This window comes from Zalophus californianus, chromosome 9, assembly GCF_009762305.2.
Source record: "Zalophus californianus isolate mZalCal1 chromosome 9, mZalCal1.pri.v2, whole genome shotgun sequence".
Lineage (NCBI taxonomy): Eukaryota > Metazoa > Chordata > Mammalia > Carnivora > Otariidae > Zalophus > Zalophus californianus.
Genome location: NC_045603.1, coordinates 96,659,398 through 96,671,934, shown reverse-complemented (window position 1 = coordinate 96,671,934; position 12,537 = coordinate 96,659,398). Strand labels below are relative to the sequence as shown.

General features: G+C 39.0%; 1 non-coding gene across 1 annotated transcript; it reads left to right on the top strand.

The window, feature by feature from the left end:
- The first annotated feature begins 4,429 nt into the window (after positions 1 to 4,429).
- Positions 4,430 to 4,534, top strand: LOC113923224. The gene has a single exon (XR_003520229.1). It is a non-coding gene; the product is annotated as a U6 spliceosomal RNA (small nuclear RNA).
- Positions 4,535 to 12,537: the final 8,003 nt, after the last annotated feature.

The window sequence follows — 12,537 nt, the reverse complement described above, 5'->3', positions numbered from 1 at the left end:
GTCTCTGTCTTTGTCCTTTGATATTTCTGTTTGCTTTAGACATCCAAGTGCTTTCCCATGAGTAGCCTACATGGGTTTCTTCCTTTGCATCTAGTCAATCCTACATCCCACCAACAAAGCTTTCAGCTCAAGCCTCTGTAATAGTTGTCTACCTCACCATCAAGTTCATCATCAAGGAAGATCAATAGGGGTCCTTCCAACATATCTAAAAACTCTCCTACTTTACTGAGTAAAATATTATTGTCTGCCAGTTTGTGATCTTATGGCCCAAGCATCCAGGCATTTTTTTTCCTTTCCACTTCTGGGAAATATCCACATTCTATCAAAAACAGAGTTAATCTCAACATATTGCTAAAAGCTTTTGAATAATAATGAAAGGCTGTTGAGGGCAAAGATCTCATATTAAGATACTTATTATCCCACATAAAAGTAGTTGGTGCTGGGTGATGAACACATACTTGATAGTTGTGGGATAATACTTCTGGACCATGTTGCAAGCCTCTCCCACGTGGTTGTACACTTCTTCCATCAACATCTTCTCCTGAGTTTCTCTAACCATCATCCTTTTCAACTCCCTACATTCTTGATATGTCTATTGAAGTATGGGAGTCAAAATTTGAAATGCCCTATATAGGATAAAACTTAATGTATGCTCAGAGTGATCGCAATCTAGTTAGAACATTGACAGAAGTAGTAACCTTTTTTTCTTTCATGGACTGATTCTTTGATATTACCTGTATGTCTCTTTATCTTTAATCATGCTCAGGCTTTTAAAGTCTCTGCCCAACAGCAGTGCATGTGTGGAGGGAGGAGGGGGCTGGTAGTGAGAGGGACACAGAAATCTCTCAAAGAGGAGCACCTGGATGGCTCATTCGGTTAAGCAGCTGACTCTTGATTTTGGCTCAGGTCATGGTCTCAGGGTCGTGAGATCGAGCCTTGCATCAGGCTCTACACTGGGAATGGAGTCTGCTTGGGATTCTCTCTCTCCCCCTGCCCACCCCCTCCCCTCTCACGCATACATGTGCTCTCTCGAAAGAAAGAAAGAAAGAAAGAAAGAAAGAAAGAAAGAATCTGATGTTTCTTTTTTTTTGAGTTTTTAATTTCAGTTAGTCAATTTACAGTTATAGTTATATTAGTTTCTGATGTTTAATTTTAATATTTTATTTATACACACTTATTTGGTACTGATAAGTTACAGCAGCATTGAAAGTCTTCTTCCACAGTTACTCATTGAAAAATAATATTCAATAAAAAGCATAAAATATCAATTTCCCAAACTATTATATTAAATTGTTAAAAGCCACCATTCTCTACATAAGCTTTACCCTTCATGTTCTTCTTTTTTTTAAATTTTTTTTATTAACATATAATGTATTGTTTCAGGGGTACAGGTCTGTGATTCATCAGTCTTACACAATTCACAATGCTCACCACAGCACATACCCTACCCAATATCCATCACCCAGCCACGCCATCCCTCTCACCCCCACCACTCCAGCAACCTTCTGTTTCCGGAGATTAAGAGTCCCTACGGTTTGTCTCCCTCTCTGGTTTCATCTTGTTTCATTTTTCCCTCCCTTCCCCTATGATCCTCTGTCTTGTTTCTCAAATTCCTCATATCAGTGAGATCATATGATACTTGTCTTTCTCTGATTGACTTATTTCACTTAGCATAATACCCTCTAGTTCCATCCACGTCATTGCAAATGGCAAGAATTCATTTTTTTGATGACTGCGTAATATTCCATTGTATATATGTACCACATCTTCTTTATCCATTCATCTGTTGATGGACATCTAGGCTCTTTCCATAGTGTTAACCTTCATGTTCTTCTGCACTTTTGCTTCCTATTTTTCTGTTCTCTGGTTGGTTCAAGATATTCTCTTTGTTTTGTTTTGCTTTTGTTTGTTTTGTAATCCCATGAGTGTGACTCTGTGTCTTGGTGTCTTCAGTTTTGGAAAATCTTGGCCATTGTATCTTCAAAAATGTCTTCTACCTCATTCTTTTTAAATTCTCCTTCTAGGACTCAATTACATATGTTGGACCTTCTTGCAGTGACCCACTTATGCTCTTTTCCTGCATTTCCTATCTTTGTCTTTCTGTTCTTCTATATACATATTTTCTTCTTACTTACCTTTCAGTTAACTAATCTCTTTTCTTTCTTTCTTTCTTTTTTTTTTTTAGGTAATCTCTATGCCCAACATGGGGCTTGAACTCACAACCCTGAGATCAAGAGTTGGATGCTCTATCCACTGAGCCAGCCAGGTGCCCAATTAATTTCTTATTCAGTTGTGTTTACTCTGCTGTGAAATTCACCCATTAAATTCTTAATTTGGGGACAACTGGCCGGCTTAGTCGATAGAGCTGCAACTCTTGATCTGGGGTCATGAGTTTGAGCCCCACATTGAGCATAGTTTAAAAAAAGTTCTTAATTTCTTACCTTATTTTTCGTTTCTACATATTTGGGGTGGCTCAGTCGTTAAGCATCTGCCTTCGGCTCAGGTCATGATCCCAGAGTCCTGGGATTGAGCCCCACATCAGGCTCCCTGCTCCGTGGGAAGCCTGCTTCTCCCTCTCCCACTCCCCCTGCTTGTGTTCCCTCTCTCACTGTGTCTCTCTCTGTCAAATAAATAAATAAAATCTTTAAAAAAATCAATTCTAAATATTTATTTTTTTTAGTTTCTAGTGCTCTGCTGAAAATTTTCATCTTATTACTTGCATTCTTAAGCATATTAATCATAGGTATTTTAAGTCTGATTGTAATAACTCTAACCTCTGGACCTGGGTTTTATTTTATTTTCTGTTTTAGTTCAACTCTTGCCTTTTAGTATGTCTAATATTGTCAATTAAATACTAGATATTATGTATACAAACTTAAGTTGGAGCATAACTCCTCATTCTGTGTTGTGCATAGTGACTTCTTTCCAAAGAGTACAAATACAAAAGAGAATAAAGAGTAACTTTATAGTGGGGAAAACCGACAAACACAACCTCAGCCAGGGGATCAAGGTCAACATTAACAATGATGAGCATGTTGATAGTATTTACCCTTGATATGATGTGATGACAATGGCACTTTACCTCTGGTTTTGCCCTGAAAAACCTGCAACCCAATTTATTATGAGAAATATATCAAATTTTAATATGGGGACATTGTACAAAATACATGACAAATATTCTTCCTTCAAGGTCATCAAAAACAGGGGAAGTCTGAGAAACCATCACAGCCTGAAGAAGTTCAAGAAGACCTGATAACTAAATGTAATGTGGTATCCTGGTTAAATCTGGAACAGAAAAAAAAATTAGGTTACAAAATAAGGAAATTTGAATAAAGTATAGGCTTTCGTCAATAATAATGTATCATTATCGGGTCATTAGTTGTGACGAATGTACCATACTGATGTACAATGTTAATAGTAGGGGAAACTGTGTATGTAGTGTATACAGGGAACTCTCTGTACTATGTTCACAATTGAAATCTGTACCTATTCTAAAAATTAATTTTATTTAAAAAAAGTTGTAGAAATGTGCTGGCTGGTCTTACCTTCTTCCAGAGAAAAATTTACTTTTGCATCTGTCAGTCTTTATGAGGTCAGAGTCTATTTTTAGCCTTCCAATATTCTTAGGGCAGCTCTGGGTGGGTCTTACAATGTTTCCCCTTCATAACCTGTGAGATTCCCAAAACTATTCAACTTTACCAGCCTCCAAATTGCCACTTTCTGTGAGGATACCCAGTCTTTCTGGCACTGCTAAGAGTCAGAAAATGTCGTGTCCAACCTTCCGTTCTCTCTAACACCTTGCCCTCTTCAATTCCTTACTGCATTGAATGCTCTCTGATGTTTTCAAGTACTTGTTTTTATGTTTATCCAGTTTTCCCGGCCCTCAGCAGACGGTTGACCTGACACAAGCTAGTCAGTCACAATCCAAGCTGGAAGTTTCTTCTTCTTATTTTTGAGATTGCCTTTCATTTCCTCCTTGATTCTAAAAGACTGAAACACTCCTGCTTCCCATGAGTCCTGGTGCTTCTTCTTTGGACCAGCCAATAATTTAATAATAGCATTTTAAATATCAGTCAGATAAAAAAAAGTTACATAGATGCTAGAAATGATTAAGAACTAATTAGGGGGTGCCTGGGTGGCTCAGTTGGTTAAGTGACTGCCTTCAGCTCAGGTCATGATCCTGGAGTCCCGGGATCGAGTCCCGCATCGGGCTCCCTGCTCAGCGGGGAGTCTGCTTCTCCCTCTGACCCTCTTCCCTCTCGTGCTCTCTATCTCTCATTCTCTCTCTCAAATAAATAAATATATAAATAAAATCTTTAAAAAAAAAAAAAGAACTAATTAGGGAATAAAGTTAGAGGGCCAAAGAGGAAAGAGCCAACTGACATAACTAAAATCATCTTCTGGGAAGGTAAAAAGTACTGGTATCTTCGCTCTCTTCAGTAGCACATAAGCTAAAATTGGAGAGATACAGAGAAGATTAGCGTGGCCCCTGTTCAAGGATGACACGCAAATTCGTGAAGTATTGCATTAAAAAAAAAAAGTACCGGTAGCTGGTCTGTTATTCAGTATATCCCATAGTGATCAAGCTATCTAACTGCACTAGATGGACAACAAAGTACCAAAACAAGAACTAACACAGATGGATTTACTTTCTTTAATTCCATAAATTATAGATCAAAAGATAAGCCTGGAATATCTTTTTTTTTAAGATTTTATTTATTTATTTGACAGAGAAAGACACAGCGAGAGAGGGAGCACAAGCAGGGGGAGTGGGAGAGGGAGAAGCAGGCTTCCCGCGGAGCAGGGAGCCCGATGCGGGGCTGGATCCCAGGACCCTGGGATCATGACCTGAGCCGAAGGCAGATGCTTAATGACTGAGCCACCCCAGTGTCCTGTGCCTGGAATATCTTGTGGTACCAGAAAGTAAGGAAATACTCAGAGAATGGTGACCACTTGTCAAAAGAATATAGTCTGAAAGTTGAACTAGCTCTCACTGGCCACATCTGGGACAATTTGAGTCTATTTCCCTAATTTATAAACTATTCATAGTACTAATAAATTATGAGTTATGCTATCATAAATTAAGATTCCCCCCAAATTGATCAGCTTTTTATAATCTGATACATCAGACTAACATAATTGTTTTAAATATTGTTAGAGGTAGATTAATAATCATATGATTATAAAGTTGATCAGTAAACTTACACCAAAACTAGTCAAAATAATTTTTATTTATTTATTTATTTATTATTATGTTATGTTAATCACCATACACTACATCATTAGTTTTTGATGTAATGTTCCATGATTTATTGTTTGCATATAACACTCAGTGCTCCATGCAGTACGTGCCCTCTTTAATACCCATCACCAGGCTAACCCATCCCTCCACCCTAAATAATTTTAATAATACTTTTTTCTTGGGGCACGTGCCTGTCTCAGTCGGTAGAGCACGTGACTCCTGATCTCAGGGTTGTGAGTTCGAGCCCCACATTGGGTGAAGATATTACTTAAAAGTAAAATATTTTTAAAAAAATAATAATTTTTTTTCTTTGTGTTATTTTTTTTTCAGGGTGAGAATTAGGGCCAATAATTCTCACTTTGTCAGCTCTATTTCCCACTCTCTTCTGCATTCAGTACAACATTAATCCTTCATTTCTATTTTCATATTAAGATTTTTACATTTGGGGGGCGCCTGGGTGGTTCAGTTGTTAAGCGTCTGCCTTCGGCTCAGGGTCCTGGGATCCAACCCTGCATCTGGCTGCTCAGCGGGAAGCCTGCTTCTCCCTCTCCCACTCCCCCTGCTTGTGTTCCTGCTCGCTCTCTCTGTCAAAGAAATAAATAAAATCTCTAAAAAAAAAAAAAAAGATTTTTACATCTGGGACACCTGAGTGGCTCAGTCGGTTAGGTGTCCGACTCTTGATTTCGGCTCAGGTCATGATCTCGGGGTCGAGGGATCCAGCCCCACGAGAAACCGTTGGGATTCTCACTCTCCTTCCCCCTCTGTCCCTCCCCACTTGCACTCTCTCTTTTTTAAAAAAAAAAAGATTCTTACTTTTTATATTTTTTAGACACCCAGCTGAAGCTATTCTGGATTATTTTAGGTTATTCATCACTCAGTTATGAAGGCTTATGCTTCTAGTGCCTTTCAGAGACAAATGATTTTAGCTAATTCAAATGATTCAGGTCAGGGAAACTGTCCTTGGCAAAGAAATTATCTCCAAAATCACAAGTTTAATTGTGTTGGTATCTCATTCTTTGAGCTGTTGTTTTTTTTCTGCATTGTTTTAATTTTGCCTTTTTTTTTTCTCCTACTGAACTAGATCTATCTTCTATAGGAATATAATTCCTGAATTGGCAGGGTCCAGGAAAGGGAGTTCCAGTGTCACAGCATCATGAGGACCAGCCGGTAACCCGGCACCTTCGACTGCAGTTACAATGACCTGGTTAAGAACTGGTCATTCATTGGGGCATCTGGGTGGCTCAGATGGTTAAGTGTCTGCCTTCGGTTCAGGTCATGATCCCAGGACCCTCATCAGGCTCCTGGCTCAGCAGGGAGCCTGTTTCTCCCTCTCCCTCTGCCTCTCCCCCTGCTCATGCTCTCTCTCTCTCTCTCTGTATCTCAAATGAATAAATAAAAATTAAAAAAAAAAAGGAACTGGTCATTCATCTTGCAGAAGAGCAAAAGTGAAGAGGCATAGGGTGTGCCCAGAAAATGGTCTGCAGCTCACACTGCTGTTTCTATCATCTGTGAGGAGCCTGTGCCCTCGGAAGCTTTAGAGCTACATGTGCCAGGACTCTTCAGCCAGGCAGAGAAAATCTCAAACCTGAACTTGATTTTAGCCACAGAATGGGGCTTTTAGCTTTAAAATGTTTTACATTTCCTTGTATTTAAATTAATATTCAATTTATTGTGGTTGTAAGTTTTTAAAATTTAGTTTTCTTACAACTTGAATCTCAATGTACAAATCATATTTATAATTTTAATACTTTTATGATAAAATTTAAAACATTCACTTTCACTTGTTCTTTGATTAATGTTTAATTAGCATTTATTTATTGAACTTAATTAGCTTTCAAAAGATATACTTTAAAGACTCCCTCAACCTTTAATTCTATTTACAAGCTTAATTAATTAAAATTCCTTAAATAAAGAAAGGATTGGTATTTCTTATTTTCCCTTCTGTCTCGGGCTCCAATATGGCTCTGCTCAGCATGGTTATTGACCCTGTCTTTATTTAAAATTTTTATATTTTGTTCATCATAGACTTTTTGCATTAATTTTGATCTTTAAAAATAACCCTTTATTTTTTTAAAGATTTTATTTTTTAAGGAATCTCTACAACCAACATGGGGCTCACACTCACAACCCGTAGACCAAGAGTCACCTGCTCTACTGACTGAGCCAGCCAGCCCTAAAAATTACCCTTTAAACATTTGTCTGGAATACTGAGGTGTGGTGGGTTTTTTTTGTTTTTTGTTTTTTGGATTACCGAGTTTTTAAGTGCCCTCTCCATATGCCTTGGCCTTGCTTGTCCCATCGAGTCCCGGTCCTGCCCCTCCTACTGCCAGTAACACCCACTCTCATACATAATACCCCAAATGTCTGTAGACATTACCAAATGACCCTGGGGGAGAACTGCCCCTCTTTGAGGACCACTGCCCAAATGGTATTAAATATCACTTTCCTGGCTCACAGTGCTCCCGAGTCTCTGTCTGGAATTCTGATTCCCTCAACAGTCCCCTCTACGACTCACTTGCATCCAGATCAACCAGGTTTTTATCACTATAAACTGCTTCTGTGTTTAGTCCCAGGATTAGAAAAGGTGAATACATCTTCAGCTGCTGGAAGATGGCATCTGAAAAATGGACAAACCCTTTTAAATTCTAAGGAGAATTCCTGGCAGAGCCTACTAATCGCAGAAGCAGTTGAGATGAGATCATGTGGTATTGTTTCCCTAATCTAGACAAGATAGTGCCCACACCACCCATTTCCTGACTTCCAAACACACATTTTAGAGGTTGTCTCAGAGAATGAATTTGTATAGTATAATTTTTAACAGTCAGATCTGGCTTTAGTTTCTCTACTTCCTAGCTTGTGACTTAAGTCAAATGTTCAGGTTTTCTAAGACTTTATCTTATGGATGCTCATCTGTATGATGGGCATCATGATGTTCACTGCACAAAGTGTTACAGATGAAAAGATGATCTAATTTTTTTAAAACTTTTCTGGACTCACCACTAGAAAGTATTCAATACCAATAACTTTACTGCTTTAAAAAAAAAATACTATGGATATTGCGTTTCTAGTCAGTGCCAGAGAACTATGATTACCACCCGTGGTCATAAAGTAACGTTTAATTTTTACCAATACTGTGTGTGTGTGTGTCGGGTAAGGGTGTTCTTAAAATCAGATCACATACCACTATTCTGTTAATAATGAATGAAGTGACAAAATGAATTATAAAAAGGAAAACATCAAAACAAAATAAAACCTGAATGTGTCCTTTAGATACATAGATCTTGAATTCTAACCAGCACAGATGCAAGTGTTTTGATCAGATGATTTTTCCTCCGTTAAAGCAGATATTTTCACTCTCTTCTGCATAATTTTGCCCTCATCCTGAGGATGATTTGAAGCACTGCTGGGGGTGTGTGGTGGGAACGTTTCTCTCTAATTAAAAAGTTACAGGGGCAGGGCTCCTGGATGGCTCAGTCTGCCTTCTGCTCAGGTCATGATCTCAGGGTCCTGGGATTGAGCTCCGCCTCGGGCTCTCTGCTCAGCGGGGAGCCTGCTTCTCCCTCTGCCTCTGCTCCCCTCCCACACACCCCCTTGTGCTCTCTTTCTCTCTCTGTTCCTCTCAAAAAAAAAAAAAAAAGTTGTATTTTCACGGGCCTTTTGAGCCTCTCTGCTGACTATTTCCTGCCTGCGGACAGGCTCCCTGGTGAACCTCATGTTCACGTCTCTCCTGGATAAGAGTGAGAGATTATCTCTAGTCACAGATGTCACAGGCATGAAGGTAACTTCTAACTTTTAAGTTCTCTTCCGGTGCAGATCCTGAAACCTAAGCAAAACCCCTCCTTCTCAGCAGGATGTACAATGTACCCCAGCTTTCGGGTGCCTGGGAGCTGGACCTACCAGGATTGAAAATTCCTACCAGGTCTGGCACATTAGAGTCAGGAACTCTGCCAGTTTCCATCACAGAAACCCCTTGCATTCGACTGTTAAATCATCATAGAAGAATGTCTTAAGATGCCTTTAGCTTTTTGTGGTTGGCAAGTTGTACATGTCTCAATGGCTCCATCTGCTGTCAGAAAGAGGAACATGACTTCATCCTTCACATTTTAGACTTTTGTACAGAGCGAAGTCAAAGGCGATTGGGGTGTGCCTCCTTCTGCTAGTTTTATCAGAATCCTCCTGGACTGAGGACTGAGTGAGTAGCATTATGGCTCAGTGTTTGTTTGTATTTTAAGTCTGCAGCGGCTGTTATATTAATAGTACTCCAATCTCTGTTTTATCCTTTGTGACAAGGTCTTACTTAGAGTTGATTAAAAATACATATATAACTCTTCGGATTTTTTCCTTCCTCAGATATTATTGAAATGTTGTGATTTTGTAGGATATTTTTCATTTTTATATAAGTTTCAAATTTATCAGCGTAAGGATTTACATAATCTCTTATTTTTTTAGCTTTATTGAGCTATAATTGACATATAATATCATGTAAGTTTAAGGTGTACAATGTGATGATTTGAATCATATATATATTGCAAAATGTTTAGTTACATCCTTCACCTCGCATAATTACCATTTCATTGTTGTTGTTGTTGTTATGGTGGGAACATTAAAATTCTACTCTCTCTTTTTTTTTAGATTTTTATTTTTTTGAGAGAGCATAAGCAAGCAAGAGAGCATGGGTAGGGGCAGAGGGAGATGGAGAAGCAGACTCCCCGCTGAGCAGGGAGCCTAGATGCAAGGCTCGATCTCAGGACTCTGGGATCATGACCTGAGCCCAAGGTAGACGCTTAACCGACTGAGGCCCCCAGGCGCCCATGAAGTTCCACTCTTAAAGCAACTTTCAAGGATATAACACAGTATTGTTAACCATAGTCACCATATTTCACATTAGATCCCTGGAACTTATTCATCTTATGACTGAAAGTTTGTAGCCTTTGACCAACATCTCTCCATTTCTCTCCCCACCCGCAGCCCCTGGCAAACACCATTCTACTCCATTTCTCTAAGTTTGACTTTTTTAGATTACACATGTAAGATCATACAGGGTTTGTATGATCTTTTTGTGGTTGGCAAGTTGTACATGTCTCAATGGCTCCATCTGCTGTCAGAAAGAGGAACATGACTTCATCCTCTGACGTTTTACTTAACGTAATGCCTTCAAGGTCCATCTATGTTGTTGCAAATGACAGGATTTCTTTATTTTCTTATGGCTGAATATTATGCCATTTTATACATATCACATTTTCTTTATCCATTCATCCGTGGTTGTTTCCATGTCTTGGCTATCATGAATAATGCTGCAATGAACATAAGGATGCAGATATTTCTTGGAGATAGTGATTTTGTTTCCTTCAGATATATACCTAGAAGTGGAATTGCTGCATCATACAGTAGTTCTATTTGCAAATTTTTGAGGAACCTTCATCTCGTCAATGCTTATGTCTTGTCTGTTTGGGTTTTTTAAATTATTTTTTTAAGAGTATTTATTTATTTGATGGAGAGAGTGAGAGTGAGAGCACAAGCCGGGAGACAGTGTGAGGGAGAAGCAGGCTCCCCACTGAGCAGGGAGCCCGATGCAGGACTCGATCCCAGCACCCTGGGAACATGACCCGAGCTGAAAGCAGCTGCTTAACCGACTGAGCCACCGAGGTGCCCCTGTCTTGTCTTTTTGATAATAGTCATTCTAACAAGTGTGAGGTTCTCTTATTATATTTTTAGAGCTTTTGAAATAAATAGGAATGTCAGTATGTTTTCATTCCTAAAATCAGAATGTGTGCCTTATCTTTTTAAAATAATAACAGTCTTTCCAGAGTTTTATCAAAAAATTTTTTAAAGATTGGGACACCTAGGTGGCTCAGTCGGTTAAGCAGCTGCCTTCAGCCCGGGTCATGATCCCAGTGTCCTGGGATCGAGTCCCACATCGGGTTCCTTGCTCAGCAGGGAGCCTGCTTCTCCCTCTCCCTGTGCTTGTGCTCTCTCTGTCAAATAAATAAAAATCTTTAAAAAAAATTTTTTTAAGATTTTATTTTTTAAGTAATCTCTACACCCAGTGTGGGGCTCAAACTTAAAACCCCCAGATCAAGGATCACATGATCCAACTGTGCCAGCCAGACACCCTCAGAATTTTATCAATTTTATTAGTCCTTTTAAAGAACCAATTTTGACTGTTTCTCTTTTTCTTTTTTTTTTTAACGATTTTATTTACTTATTTGAGAGAGAGAGACGATGAGAATGGGGAGGAGCAGAGGGAGAAGCAGACTCCCTGCTGAGCAGGGAGCCTGATGTGGGGCTCGATCCCAGGACTCCAGGATCATGACTTGAGCCAAAGGTAGACACCCGACCAGCTGAGCCACCCAGGTGCCCCTGTTGTTTTTCTTTATTGTGTTTGCTTACCATTTCATTAATTTCTTTTTAAGTTTTTTTATTTTTCAAAATTGTGTGTGTTTGGGGTGCCTGGATGGCTTAGTTAGTTAAGCCTCCAACTCTTGATTTCTGCTCAGGTCATGATCTCAGGGTTGTGAGATCAAGCCCCGCCCGCATGGGGCTCAGTGCTCAGCACGGAGTCGGCTTCATCTGTATTACTTTTAAGTGTTCAGTAGTGTTAAGTATGTCCACATTGTTGTGACTCCAATCTATTTTTAACCCTAATATCAAAGCAGGAATCTGGGACATATTTTCTTTGCTTTAACACACTCTTCGAAGTGGTTCTCACTAGGGCAACAGAATCATTACAAAACTGTAAGTTCATTTATTCACAGGATGACTGAGCAATTACTACACTGATGTGAATCAGTGAGTCCATGGACACTGAAAAAATCACATTTATAATACTGTTACCCTCCTCCTTTCCCAAACACAGGGAATTTGCTGGGTGTTTATTTATTTTTATTGTGGTAACAGCACTTCCTTGCTTTCGAATATATTCTCACCAAGGAGCAAAACACCTGTCTTTTTGTAAACGCGGTATTTCCTACAAGCGGTCACATTTAAATCTATCAACTTGTAGCAAATGCCTTTAACATAAAGTTTTCATTCCCTTTAATATATTTCATGTAATTGTAGAAGATTTTAAAAACATACATAAAGAACAAAGACAAAAATAAATAAATTACAAAATAAAAAATCCAACCACATGAAATGAGTTTCTGTGGATGTTGTTTTTTGTTTGTTTTTTAAAAAATATTTATTTATCTGTTTATTTATTTATCAGGGAGAGAGACACAGTGAGAGACGGAACACAAGCAGGGGGAGTGGGAGAGGGAGAAGGAGGCTTCCACGGAGCAGGGAGCCCAATGAGG